This window comes from Eriocheir sinensis, chromosome 5, assembly GCF_024679095.1.
Source record: "Eriocheir sinensis breed Jianghai 21 chromosome 5, ASM2467909v1, whole genome shotgun sequence".
In the NCBI taxonomy this organism is placed as follows: domain Eukaryota; kingdom Metazoa; phylum Arthropoda; class Malacostraca; order Decapoda; family Varunidae; genus Eriocheir; species Eriocheir sinensis.
In genome coordinates this window covers 14,667,077-14,680,953 of record NC_066513.1, presented here as the reverse complement: position 1 = coordinate 14,680,953, position 13,877 = coordinate 14,667,077, and positions in this window count along the sequence as shown.

Sequence of the window (13,877 nt, the reverse complement as noted above, 5' to 3'; positions counted from 1 at the left end):
TAATAGATACAAAGGAACAAACTTTCTCCTTGTCCCTTCCAAAATTCAAACTACAACATCACTCACATTAATTCCTTTCTGGGGGTCATTCTAAAATATTTACCCCTATCTTGATATTTTCTGAAGATTCACCAATACGCTCCTACACAAATATGTCCTCTCGTGTCATTCCTTAACATATACAGAGACAAACCACCACCTCGCCCTTTCATAATCCAAACCAGATCTTGCCTATTCACGCCTTCTCCCAATACTTCATTTATATTTCCTAAAGATTCACCAGTTCCTCCCAACACAAATATGCCTCTCGTGTTGTGCCCTAATAGATACAATCTACCTTCTTGTCCCTTCCCTAACCCAAACCACATCACTTACATTATTTCATTCCTTTGGGTTATCATTATTTATTTTTATTTCGATTCTTCCCTACACAAATATGCTCTTTCGTGTCCTTTCTTCATAGATATAGAGACAAACCACCTCTTGTCCCTTCCATAATCCAAGCCACAATATCTCGCCTATTTACGCTTTCTCCCTCTATGCGTGTTAAGGCAAACAGGCGATGCATTATTGAGCGCGTGGAGGCGAGAGGCGCGTGAATATTTGATCATTATTGGTACATAGGAAGCAGCGGCGTCCATAACAGGTAAGTCTTGGCTCAGGTAGGTCGATGAGGAGCCTTCCCACCTGTCCCGCCTGTCACCCGTCACCTGGACTACTTACTCCCCGCATCCCCTCCCACACCTACCTACCTGCCTGTGCATGCTGTCTGTCTGCAGGTGTACTAAGGTGAAGTGTTTTCTCTGTGGCTCTGTCTCTTTGTCTATATTTGTCTCTGTCTCTCTTTTGATTATCTTTCTATCCCTTTACTGTTTTCACTTCAACAATAACAGTAACAAGAATAACAACAATAACAACAATAACAAAAACAGACATTGCATTAAGTTGAATTAAGTGACTTTTCATCCGTACATTAGTAAGTTTCTCTGTCTTTATTTTCCCGTCTATATAAATATATCCTTTTTTTCTGTATGCATATCTGTTTTTGCGTGTTTTTCTATATATATCTATTCGTCTGTCCGTTTATATGACTGTTTAAATGTCTACTGGTCTGTCTGTTTGTATGTTTGTGTCTTGAGAGAGAGAGAAAGTGTGAGAGAGAGACGGAGAAGGAGGAGGGGAGCGAGGGGGGACTGGCGGGGAGTGGGACAGGATACGTGCTAAGCTTCCTTCCTTCCTTTTTAATGAGTATATTTACACTTTTTTAAATTTAGCAATGAAAAAGTTGGTAGCCATCTCCTCGAGTTTTCATGACGCCTTTCCAGCTGGCGGCCTTAATATTTGATGGCCGCCTCCTCGCGCTCCTTCACCTGGACCAAGGGCGCGGGAGGAAGATACTGAAGGAAATGTACTGATGAAGGGAGTATTCTAAGGGCAGGGCGTTTTATTATAAACGAGAACGGTTTTACTTCAAGGACGGTTTTGTTGATGGATAGTTCTGAAGAGATTAAGGGAAGGTAAGGGTAAGGGGTAAGGGAAAGTGTGATGAAGGGTGGCAATTAAATAGGTATAAGGTAATAATAATAGGAAATAGAAAAAGACGAAACACGCAATTACTTCAGGTTCTGTTTCAGTTGATGGATTAGTTCTGAAGGGATTAAGGGTAAGGGATTAGGGTAGGGTAAGGGTAAGGGGTAATAGTAAGTGGAAGGAAAACGGAGAGTGGATAAGGAAGGGATGTACTTAAAAAGGGAAAGAAGTGTATGACAATAAAACTTAATATTGGAATGGTTTTGAAATATCAGGAGTTGAGTGAAGGTGTTGTAGTAGTATATAATAGGAAAACAAATTGATTAGCTTAAAAAAACATACTGAGAGAGAGAGAGAGAGAGAGAGAGAGAGAGAGAGAGAGAGAGAGAGAGAGAGAGAGAGAGAGAGAGAGAGAGAGAGAGAGAGAGAGAGAGAGAGAGAGAGAGAGAGAGAGAGAGAGAGAGAGAGAGAGAGTCAGTGTGTGCCTGCTTGGTCTGACACAGGTAAGACGTTAATCTGACAGGTGCAAAACAAGCCCTCACGCCCCCCCTCTCCCCCCCCCCCCGCCCCTTCTCCCTCCGCTACCGCCACCACCACCACAACTACTACAACCATCACCATCATAAACACTGTCCTACCACAAACACTGTACCAACACCAACAACAACACCAAAACCACAAGCCTCCCATCGCCACCACCACCTCCACCACAACCACTGCACTATCATCATCATCATCATCACTACCGCCACCACCACTACAAACACTTGCATCACCACCAAGTCAAACACGGCACCAAAACAAACACAAAAGGAACACAAGATGAACAAAGGACTGAACAACACAAATCCTAAACCAACACACACACACACGAGAGAGAGAGAGAGAGAGAGAGAGAGAGAGAGAGAGAGAGAGAGAGAGAGAGAGAGAGAGAGAGAGAGAGAGAGAGAGAGAGAGAGAGAGAGAGAGAATAAAGAAACTGAATAAACAAAACAGAAACGTAACACAACCACGACGAATACAGGAATCAGTCAAACCAACCAACTCTCTCTCTCTCTCTCTCTCTCGCCGGATCTGAATAAGCCCTCAATAACCTTCAAGAATCTCGTGTTTTGCATGTGACGTGAGCTGTGACTACATTCATTTCAACATTGCACTTAAGTCTCCGCCGCTGTGCCTATTCACATTGCATGCAACAATATACCTGCTTTATCTGCTATAATGGGGCGCCCGCGTTCGAGTCCCGGTGAGAGAAAGTTTGGTTCAGTGTCTTGTGCTTGTGTGTGTTTGTGTGTGTTTGTGTGTTGGGGGGAGGAGGTCCTGCGTGGGGGGGAGGGGGTACTGTGCGTGTGTTTGTTGTGTGTGTGTATGTGTGTGTGTGTATGTGTGTTTGGATGTGTTGATATGAGGATGAGGTGAAGCTTAAGACAGGGTTAAGTGAGTGGATTGGGACAGGGTTCTCTCTCTCTCTCTCTCTCTCTCTCTCTCTCTCTCTCTCTCTCTCTCTCTCTCTCTCTCTCTCTCTTATCAATCGCGCTTATGATACTCGTAATGATTTAGTTCAATTCGTGACTAATTTGCTTAAAAAAGTAAAATTAGGCATTCCAAGCATATTTTTCCCTCACGAAGATTAAGAATTTGTTGGTTTTAAAATGTTTCTCTGTCGTTTTCTGGTTTTCCATCTGCTTGTCTGCCTGTCTGTCTGTCTTTCTGTCTGTCTGTCTGTCAGTTAGTGGTGAATTTAGTAGTATTTTTGCCTAAGACTAAACCTTATTATTCTATTTGAAACAAGAGAAAAATCATCATCGTCATCATTATTTTCTTTTTGTTCTCCTTCTATTCTCCTTCTCTCTCTTCTCCTTCCTTTTTTTTCTCCTCTTCCTCCTCTTCTTCCTTTTCCTTTCCTGTTCTTCCGTCTCCATTTTCTCCTCCTTCATATTTTACCTCCTCCTCCACTACGTCTCCCTCCCTCACTCCTTCCTCCTCCTCCTCGCCTCCGCCTCCTCCTCCTCCTACTCCTACTCCTCCTCCATTTCCCCTTACACGGGCTCGCTCTGGCCGTCACAAAACATTTATCAACTATGCATGAAGCCATTCAATTATTTACCAGTCCTCCCTCCGAGGCTCCCATCTCGTTTTCTTTGACTTCCTTTTGTCATTTGCTTTTTTATCCCCTCAGGCTTACGGAGGAGAGCGGAGCAGCGAATCTTCGTCTTTTGTCTTAGAGAAAATACGTCGAAAAACAAAGTGATCGAAAAGGGGGAAGGGTAACGGGGAAGCCGGAGAAGTGTGTGGAAGGAGACGAAGAGTGAGAGTGAGGACGTGAAGGAAGGGGAAGATGAGGGTAGGAGGATTCGAAGAGGTCAGAGGACGTTTAGGGAGATTAAGAGAAGGGGAGGGAAGGTCAAGGGAGGTAAGGTAAAAATGAATGAGGTTAAAGGGATAGGAGAGGAATTGTAGAGAGTAGATAAAAAGAAACAAGGGATGAGAAAAGGAAAAAGCGATGTCAATAAAGCGATGGATAAAAATGGAAGAGAAAAGGGAAGAAGGAATGTCAAGAAATCAATGGATGGAGATGAAAAATAAGCAGGATTTGAAGAAGGGAGGGGGAGAAGTGATGTCAAGATAAAATAAAAAGGGAAGAAAGGAGCCAAGAGAACGATGAATAAAGATGGAAATAATAAGCAAGGATGGAAGAAATGAAGAAAAGTTGAAAAAAAAGAAAAAAAGAGGATATTGAGAGAAGAGAGAAGAGAAATATAAAGATGAATATAGATGGAAAAAATAAACAAGAAATTGAGAAAATAAATCATAAGGCAAAAAAATAATAAAACGATGAGTGAAGAGAGAAGAAAAATACCAAGTCGAGACTCACGTTCAGGTAAGAATAAGAAGCTAATATTGAAGCCAACTTTAGCAGATGTAAGGTGGCACTAATTAAGACCGTCAGGTGAGGTCACACGAAGCAAAGTCTGTTAATCTAATCAAGACTTATAAAAGAGAGAGTTAAGGTATGGGGGAGGAGAAAGAGGAGGAGGAGGAGATGGAGTAAGAGGAAAGAGGAGAGGGAAAGGAGGATGAGAAGAAGCAGTGAGAGGGAAAGGAAGGGGAGAAAGAGGAGGAGAAGGAGGAGAAGGAGGAGAGGTGGAGAATAAGAAAAGGAAAGCACAAAAAGAGGATGACTTCAAACAGGTGAGGTCAAACTAGGTACTGAGTTAAGGGAAGAAGGATGGGGAAGAGGAGGAGGAACAGTAAGAGGAGGGGAAGAGGAGAGGGAAAAGAGATACAAAGGAGCATAGGATAAGAAAAGAGAAGCAAAAAGAAAGAAACGATACAAACAGATGAGGTCAAACTAGCTACTAAGTTAAGGTATGAGAGAAGAAGGATGGAGAGGAGGAAGAGGAGGAGGGGAGGAGAGAGGAAGAGAGGGAGAGGAGGTACAAAGGAGCGTAGGATAAGAAAAGCGAAGCACACAAAGGAGGAAACGCTTCAAACAGGTGAGGTCAAACTAGGTACTGAGAAACACTTACCTGCAAATAACCTGAAGATTACCTACTCATTACCTGGTGTTTGTTCCGCCGGTGCGAGCGTGGCTAAAAATTATTCCTTTTGTAAACTGACATCATTAATTAAATTCTGATTCGCGATCCTAATTACCAGACATTCTCTTCGGTTAATTATCGATAACCCTGGCTAATTGGACCCAGCCAGCAAAGGAGATAAGTCTGCATTAAATAAGGGAGGGCGGGAGAGGGGAAGGGAGCGTCGGGAGAGGAAAGGGAGAGGGAAAGGATTACCGATACTTGCGCCGCGTACAATGAGTCTATCGGCAACGTAATGGCGGCCGCAGGTGTTATCGGGGGAGCGCTATCGGGGGACTGCTATCGGGGAGACGCAGCTCAGGTATAGTTACAGGTGTTGTCTTGTTTATTTGGTTATGTTTGACCACACCTGTCTTCCCCCTTAACAAGATTGCTCTTTTAACTGGCTACACCTGTCTATTACTGCCACCTTTTTCCATTGTACCTCGCCACTTGATAATACCTGTTTCTTGCCTGTCACACCTGTCCTTGTTATCTGTGATACCTCACCTGTGTTAAGTGACTACACTTGCACGTCACGGGTCGCCACTAGCATTCAGGTCCGTCAAAAAAGTATAAAAAGTTGTGTCCACAGTCTCAGGTCCATAAAAGTATAGTGATAGGTTTAGAAGTATTTTTTAAGTAAAGTATCATAACAAAATACATCTTTACCTCATCTATTCTTAGTAGGTGCACAATATTCGCTTTACCTACCATACCCAGGCTTGCTCATTCCTCATATCTGCTTCTAATCAGTGACGGTCATACTCGTTACTCGTTACTCACATCTGTTCATATATTTTCTCCTACTAACTGGCCTTACTTCCAGCTGTTAAGCATTACAATCCTCAACTACCTCGTTAAACTTCCTTTTGGCTGACCTATCAACATATATTTTCCTGCTAAGAAGCCATACCTCTATCTCTTAAGCAATCCAACCCTCAACAGCAACCTCGTTCAAGTTACCTTCGCCTCACCTATCTAACGTATTCTCTCTTGCTATTCGGTCATACTTTCCTTCTGTTAAGCTATCCAATCCTCAACAGCTACCTCGCACAGCTTACCTTCGCCTCGCCTAACATATTCCCTCCTGCTAAACGGACATGCATTTTCTCCTGTTATGCGAGCCCATCCTCAACAGTTACCTCGCACAGCTTACCTTCGCCTTACCTATCCACACTTCATAAATATAAGCAACTGGCCAAATTATCACGCGGCTCAACTCGCAACCTTTCCCACTTGCTACCTGGTCATATATTGGAATAGTAATTTGTCGCGCCTGTCTCTCTCTTACCTGGCTTACGCTGATAATTAGTCACACCTGCCTTTCACCTGGCTAAATCTCCCACTCCTACTAAGCCACACGCGTTCTAATTATTTGTTCATCCTCTTAACTTGATTTATTCGATTTATCCTCTTGTTTGTGAATTATCGCGGAGCTTTCATCTTATTCGAAACACATTTATATATTTTTCGCTTCTGCTGTTTCTTTCCCCTGACGCATTTTCCAGCATCCTTTCGCCTTTATCTATTTCTTTTACCTCCATTTATATACCACAAACTCAAGGGCCAATGCGTAGCTATGGCGTATGCCCCGAACTTTACCTTCATTGATCAACTTCCCATTTATTCTCTGGTTCCGCTCCCTTTACTTCCTCTATATACCACAAGGAAGAACGGATATATGGAAGAGAAAGGGAAGAAGGGATGTCAAGAGAACGATAAAGAAAGATGGAAATAATAAGCAAGGAATAAAGAAATGAAGAAAAGTTGAAAACAAGTAAAAAAAGAGAACACTGGTCAATGCAACGGAAATGCGCACTGAGGCAACGCGTAGCTATAGTGTATGCTCCCTACTCTACTACACCTTTACCTTTCTGTTTCTCTGTGTTTGTTGGTTACCTTATAAAAGCCCCGTACCGTATATTGGGTGATGCTCGTATATTCCTTCCCCCTCATATTCAGTTATTTTTCCTCCCCCTTCTCTCTCTCTGTTTGTTACTTACTTCCCCCAGTGTTTTATTTACTCTCGTCTTTATTATTTCCTCCTCTCCCCTTTCCCTCCACCCTTCGTTTTCATCCCCTACGATCTTTTAATTATACTTTTTTTTCTATTGCAACATTTATTTACTTCTACCCTCTTCACTTTTCTACCTTCTTTCCTTCTTCCTCCTTCTTCCCCTTTTTCGCCGACATTTTTTAATATATATTTTTTTTTATTGTTATATTTTCATTCACTCTTTTTCACTCCCATTCTTGCTTTCTTCTTTTCTTTCCCTCCCTCCTTCCTTCTTTCCTTACTTACCATCTTTCTTCCTTCCTTCCCTCCTTCTTTCCTTCGCCTTCTCTTCTAGTTTCCCTGTCTTTTCCTCTCCCTCCTCTTCCTCTCCTTCCTCTCCTCCTTCAGACCTCACAAACAAAGCACTGCCACCCCCCTACCCCAATTCCCCCACCCCCAAAATAATCGTGACCTTCGCCTCCAACCTTCATCGCCAAGAAACACTTTTATCCTCACTCCATAATTCACACAATACATCGGTAGCGCGAAATCCCTGCTGGCCCTCCTTCCTTTAAATAACCCAATAATGTAAAGTTAATTATACATCATCATTAACACCTGCCTCACACCTGCCTCACGCTAATCATTACGGGAATTAAATAAAATCACGGAAGGTTTTATTATTTTTTTTTAACTCCGAGCGGGCCGCGGCGAGCTCGCAGACTCACTCACCACGCGCGGGTTCCGGCAAATGTTTGGGGGATAAAGATTAAATGTTCGGAATATAGAATTAAACCCAATTTAAGCTCACGGGACCGTGTTGGGTCAGCGTTAATTGATACCGCACCTGCCACCCCACCTGCTCCATTAAACTCAGGTAGCAGCTTGTTTTTATTTCGGCCGCAGGAATGAAATGGCACGGAGCGGTGTGTCTCATTAATTCATTCTCGTCCCATTGCACAATATTATACTGTTGGGGCAAATGCATAAATAATTCCGCCGGCTCGCCATTGCCCGGAATAATTAAATAATGTGACTTGGAATGCTCTTATCAGTCTATGTGTGTGTGTGTGTGTGTGTGTGTGTGTGTGTGTGTGTGTATGTGTGTTATGGGGTGTGAGGCAGCTATGGCGAGACAGAGAGGGGGAGGGAGTGAGCTAGGGAGAGGAGGAAGAGGAAGAGGAAGAGGTGGAGGAGGAGGAGGGCAAGAGGATGAAGGAGAGGGTGAGGGTAATAGGAGACATAGCAAGGGTGAACAGGGACTCAGACGATGAAGGTCAATGCACATGAGGTAAAGGAACAGGTTGATAAAAGAAGGGGAGAGTTAATAGGATAAGAATAAAAAGACAATTGTTAACCGGAAAAGGAAGATGCAAAGAGGGATACCAGTGAAAAGGAAAAGAGGAGAGCAAGAAAGGATATAAGAGGGGCTAAAGAGTATTGAAAGGGCACAAGGAAGAACAAAAAGGAATGAGTTAGTGGTGAGAGAGGAAAGAGATGAGGGTGAAAATCAAGGCGGAGGTGGAACAAGTTAGAACAATACGAAAGATTACGTAAAAAAGTGGGGAAGGAAGAAGGAACTTTACGGGACCAGGAGGAGCTAACTACAGGTATGAGTAAAGGTGAACTAGAATAAATTAGTTGACTACAAACATATGTCGATGGAGATCTGTAAAGTAGGACACAATTGCGAATAAGAAGAATGGAGAAAAAAAAAGAAAAATAGCATGTTGTAAGTAGCATAAGGGAGTAGCAAGGAACAAAGGGATTCAGTGAGTTGGTAGTAAAGTCACGTGGGGCGAAGTGGCGGCCAGGTGAAAGGTGAAGGTGAGCGATGCAATGAAAGGTAAATGACAGGTGTGCGTGCTCAGGTGTACATAGACGTATTTTTGCCATATATTTATTCATCTGTGACTGTATAAATCCGTGTATGTATGTATGTGGGTAGGTATGTATAGTTAAGTGTACGTATATCTTTCTCTACATACTTGTATCTTTAAAGTACGTATTAGTAAAGGGGAATTACGTACACATACACACACACACACACACACACACACACACATGTCACTGTCCGTATTCAAAACTATTGATCTATCGACAGAAACACACACACACACACACACACACACACACACACACACACACACACACACACGGGTACATCGGGAGGGAGGGAGCCAAGTAAATGAAGAACTCGATCCTGTAATTCGTGTTCCAAGTCTCATTATTATTGTCTCAAGCACCTCGCGGGCCGCTGCTTCATCGTGTAATTTGACTGCCGAGAGAGAGAGAGAGAGAGAGAGAGAGAGAGAGAGAGAGAGAGAGAGAGAGAGAGAGAGAGAGAGAGAGAGAGAGAGAGAGAGAGAGAGAGAGAGAGAGAGAGAGAGAGAGAGAGAGAGAGAGAGAGAGAGAGAGAGAGAGAGAGAGAGAGAGAGAGAGACCCAGGCCATGGTCATATCGCGTTCGGGGGAGGACGCCAGACTCCTGCAGGGACGGCTGAAGTTTGGGGACGACACCCTGGTCATCAAGGACTCCATCAACATCCTGGGGGTGGAGGTCGACTCCAGACTCAGTTTCGACCGCCACCTGGAGTGTGTGGCGCGCAGAGCCTCCCTGAGGGTGACACTCCTGCGTCGCGTGCGGCACCTGCTCGACGCAGACGGCCTCCTGAGGCTGTACAAAGCCCAGGTGAGGCCCGTCATGGAATACTCCCCTCTCTCCTGGATGAGTAGTGCCCAATGTCACCTCTCGCTGCTGGACAGAGTGCAGAGGAGGGCAGAGCGACTCATCCGCGATGCCAGCAGCCTTCAGCAGCAGCGACCATATGGACACCAGTGGCGGCAGCGGCAACATCGACAGCAGCTACATCACCAGCAGGACGCCCCCCTCTGTATGCTCGACAGCCTCGGGCACCGGAGAAGGGTCGGTGCCATCACAGTCCTACACAAGACCCAGGTCCAACACACACCTCACCTGGCGGCACTACGGGTTCCTAGGAGGAGAAGCCAGCACACCACGAGACCGGCGGTGGCTAACGACCTCCTCCTTGAAATCCCGAGAAGCCGCACAGCCAGGTGCCAGAGGGCCTTCACGAGTGCCACGGCCCACCTGTGGAACGCCTTCACGGGTGAAGTGGGCGTTAGGGCAATGAACACCCAGCAGGTGAAGGTGGCGGCTCATGCCTGGTGTCGCACTTACCCGCCCTAGTCACATCCGCCTGAGCACAAGTACAACTAGTGACAATGCTTTAAGATAGGCGACCTCAAGACAGAGGTCGTCTTTAGCATGGAGACAATTTCCCCGCCCCTTTTGTCATATGTAACTTGATGTTTAAACAAAAAGAGAGAGAGAGAGAGAGAGAGAGAGAGAGAGAGAGAGAGAGAGAGAGAGAGAGAGAGAGAGAGAGAGAGAGAGAGAGAGAGAGAGAGAGAGAGAGAGAGAGAGAGAGAGAGAGAGAGAGAGAGAGAGAGAGAGAGAGAGAGAGAGAGAGAGAGAGAGAAGAAGAAGAAGAAGAAGAAGAAGAAGAGTGAGCGAGTGAACTAGAAAGAGCCAGAACGAGAGCGAGAGAGCGAAAGAGTTTTTAGCCGTAATAAAACGTCGATTAAGAATATAAAAAAAGATATTATAACAGGCCATAAACTACCAACAATATCATTAGCGAGAGAGAGAGAGAGAGAGAGAGAGAGAGAGAGAGAGAGAGAGAGAGAGAGAGAGAGAGAGAGAGAGAGAGAGAGAGAGAGAGAGAGAGAGAGAGAGAGAGAGAGAGAGAGAGCGCAACAGGGGGCGTTAACTCGGTGAAAATAAATGCCCTGACAGACGCCTCAGCTGTTGGCTCCTCAAACACTCCCGGCCACAAGGGTTCGTCCTCACGGCTGAGAAATCAATACAAATTACGTGTTTCAATTTTCTGCCGCCTTTTCTTCCTCTGTCTCTTTCTTTCTTTCTTTCTCTCCCTTCTTTCTCATTCTTTCCCTTTCCTTCTTTTTCCCTCTCTTGATCTCATTTTCTTGCCATTCTTCCTCCTCTTTGCGTCTCTCCTCCTCTCCTTCTTTCTTCCTCCTTCTCTCTTTTTCTCTTTTTTCCTCTCCTATCTTCTACCTTTTTCTTTCTATCTTTTCCACATCCTCCTTTTCCCTCTCTCTTTTCTCCTCAATTTTCCTCTTCCTTCTTTCTCTCTTCTGGTTTACTCTCTCTTCTTCTCCCTTTTCTCTCTTTCTCTCTCTCTCTTTTCCTCTCGCTCATTCTTCTTCTCTCTTTGAAAAAATAGACAGACAAGAGAGAAAAAAGAAAAACAAGAAAATACTGAAATCCCTCCTATCCACTTCTTCTTTCCTCCTTTCCTCTTAATCTCACTTCTTCACGTTCCCTCCTTCTCTCCTCTCCCCTCCCCTCTCTTTCCCTCCTGCCTTCCTACCTATCTTGTTCTCCTTCCCTCTTTCCCTCCTCTTTTCCTCCCTCTTTCCCTCCATCCCTCCATTCCTCCTTCCTTCCAGTGTAACACAACGAGAATGTTTTTATTACAGACAGAATTTGGCGTCTTGCTGGCCACCTCGCGCTAACAAGACGGGAATAGGAAGAGGAGGAGTTAGAGGAGGAGGAAGAGGAGAGGAAGAAGTAGAGGAAGTGGAGGCATATACTATTGGCCCAGGAGGAGGAGGAGGAAGAGGAGAGGAAGAAGTAGAGGAAGTGGAGGCATATACTATTGGCCCAGGAGGAGGAGGAGGAAGAGGAGAGGAAGAAGTGGAGGAAGTGGAGGCATATACTATTGGCCCAGGAGGAGGAGGGGGAAGAGGAGGAAGGCGTGGTAGAGAGTAGGTCATAAGGAGAGGGAAAGAGGTCAAGGATAGAGAAAAAAAGGAAGGAGAAAGTGGATGCACGGTGAAGGATATGAAGGAAAAGAACAGAAGAAAAAAGGAAAAAACTAAGAGAGAAAAGGAGAAAGGAAATAACTTTGGAAGTAAGGAAATTAAAAATAGAGAAAGTAGATCATGGTGAAGGACGTAAGGCAAAAAGAACAGAAGAAAAGAAGCAAAGAAGTAAAAGAGAGGGAAGGATGAAGGGAACAAAATGGGTAAGGAAGAAAGAATGGTAAAGAAAAAAGAAGAAAACATGAAACCAACGAAGATAAATAGTTATGATAATAAATCTAAACTTTCTTTTAATTAACTAAACGATGTGGCAATATTTCTTTATGTCCTATTACGTTATATTTGTTTTCATCATTGTCTTGTCATCGTAAACGTCGGAGAACAAAGAACACACACACACACACACACACACACACACACACACACACACACACACACACACACACACACACACACACACACAGGTGGTATAAAAAAAAAGAGTTCTTGCACGACTTTTGTTATGACCGAAAACGAAAATGGACCGTTTATTTATCGTTTTTTTTCGGCCTCAAGGATCGATTGTTAGGGAGCAGATCTTGAAAATGTGAGTGTTTGTTGCTGGCCGGTGTTTTTTTTCTTTTTTTTTTTTCTTTCTGGCTCTTTCTTTTCTCTCTGTTGTGATTTCTGTGTGGTTGGGGGGTGGGGGGAGTGTGTGTGTGTGTGTGTGTGTGTGTGTGTGTGTGTGTGTGTGTGTGTGTGTGAGTGTACAGCTAAGGAAGTGTTTATTTGCGCATGAGTGATTGGACATGTGTGTGTGTGTGTGTGTGTGTGTGTGTGTGTGTGTGTGTGTGTGTATACCCGCATATCAGTACGTTTATTTGCTTGTGTGTGTACGTATTAATCACTGAACATGTATCCTAACTCGTGTGTGTAGATATCAAATGTGCTTGTGTGCGTGTTCGTTTGCGTGCGTGTGTACGAGAGTGTGTGCGTGAATGAAATGGGAGGAGGCAGTGGAGGCGGTAAGCTGAGGAGGCGGAAGGGGAGGAAGAGGAGGAGGAGGAAAGGAAGTAGAGGAAGAAGAGAATACAACAAGCAAATTAAGAAGGAAGGAACGGAGGTAGAGAAGGTGAGCAGCGAAGGAAGGAAGAAAGAAGAGAAGAAAGGAAGAAAGAAAGGAAGGAAGGAAGGAAGGAAGGAAGGAAGGAAGGAAAGAAAGAAGAAAGGAAGGAAGGAAGGCAGGATGGAAGGAAGGAAGAAAGGTAGCAAAGGTAAGCAGTGGAGAAGGAAGGAAGGAAGGAAGGAAGAAAGGAAGGAAGAAATAAAGGAAGAAAATAAAATAAATAAGTAACGAAGGAAGGAAGAAAAAAAGGAAGGAAGGAAGAAAAAAAGGAAGGAAGAGAAGAAAGACAAGAAGCAAGAGAAGAAGGAGGAAGGAAGGGCGCGAGGTCGGCAGTCTGGTCACCTGGTCGGGAGGGAGAGAGAGAGAAAGAGAGGGAAGGAGAGGGGGAGGAAGAGGGAGCCAGCCAGGTAAGTGAGTGAGGTGTGTGGAAAGGTCGTGATCACCTGAGTTTTTGTTACATAGAGTCGTGATTGCCTTGCGCCAGTTAGGTGTGTGGACTCGGTAGGTGTGTGTATATGCTCAAGTTAAGGTGAGGGCTGCGGAGTGCGTGTAACCGAGTGTCTTGACCGATTGTTACATGGGAGTGTGTGCTGGAGTGTTGGCCTGAGCAAATGTTACCCTCACCTGACTGCTCGCTACCTTTCTTGCTAACCGAATCCTTGCCTCCCTGCGATCCCCCCTTCCTTCCCTCCCTCCTTGTCTGTCTATCTGTCTGCTTGCCTTCCTTCCTTCCTGCTCCGTCTGCAACACCTAAGAGGGAGGGAGAGAAGAGAAGGGAGAGGAAAGGTGAG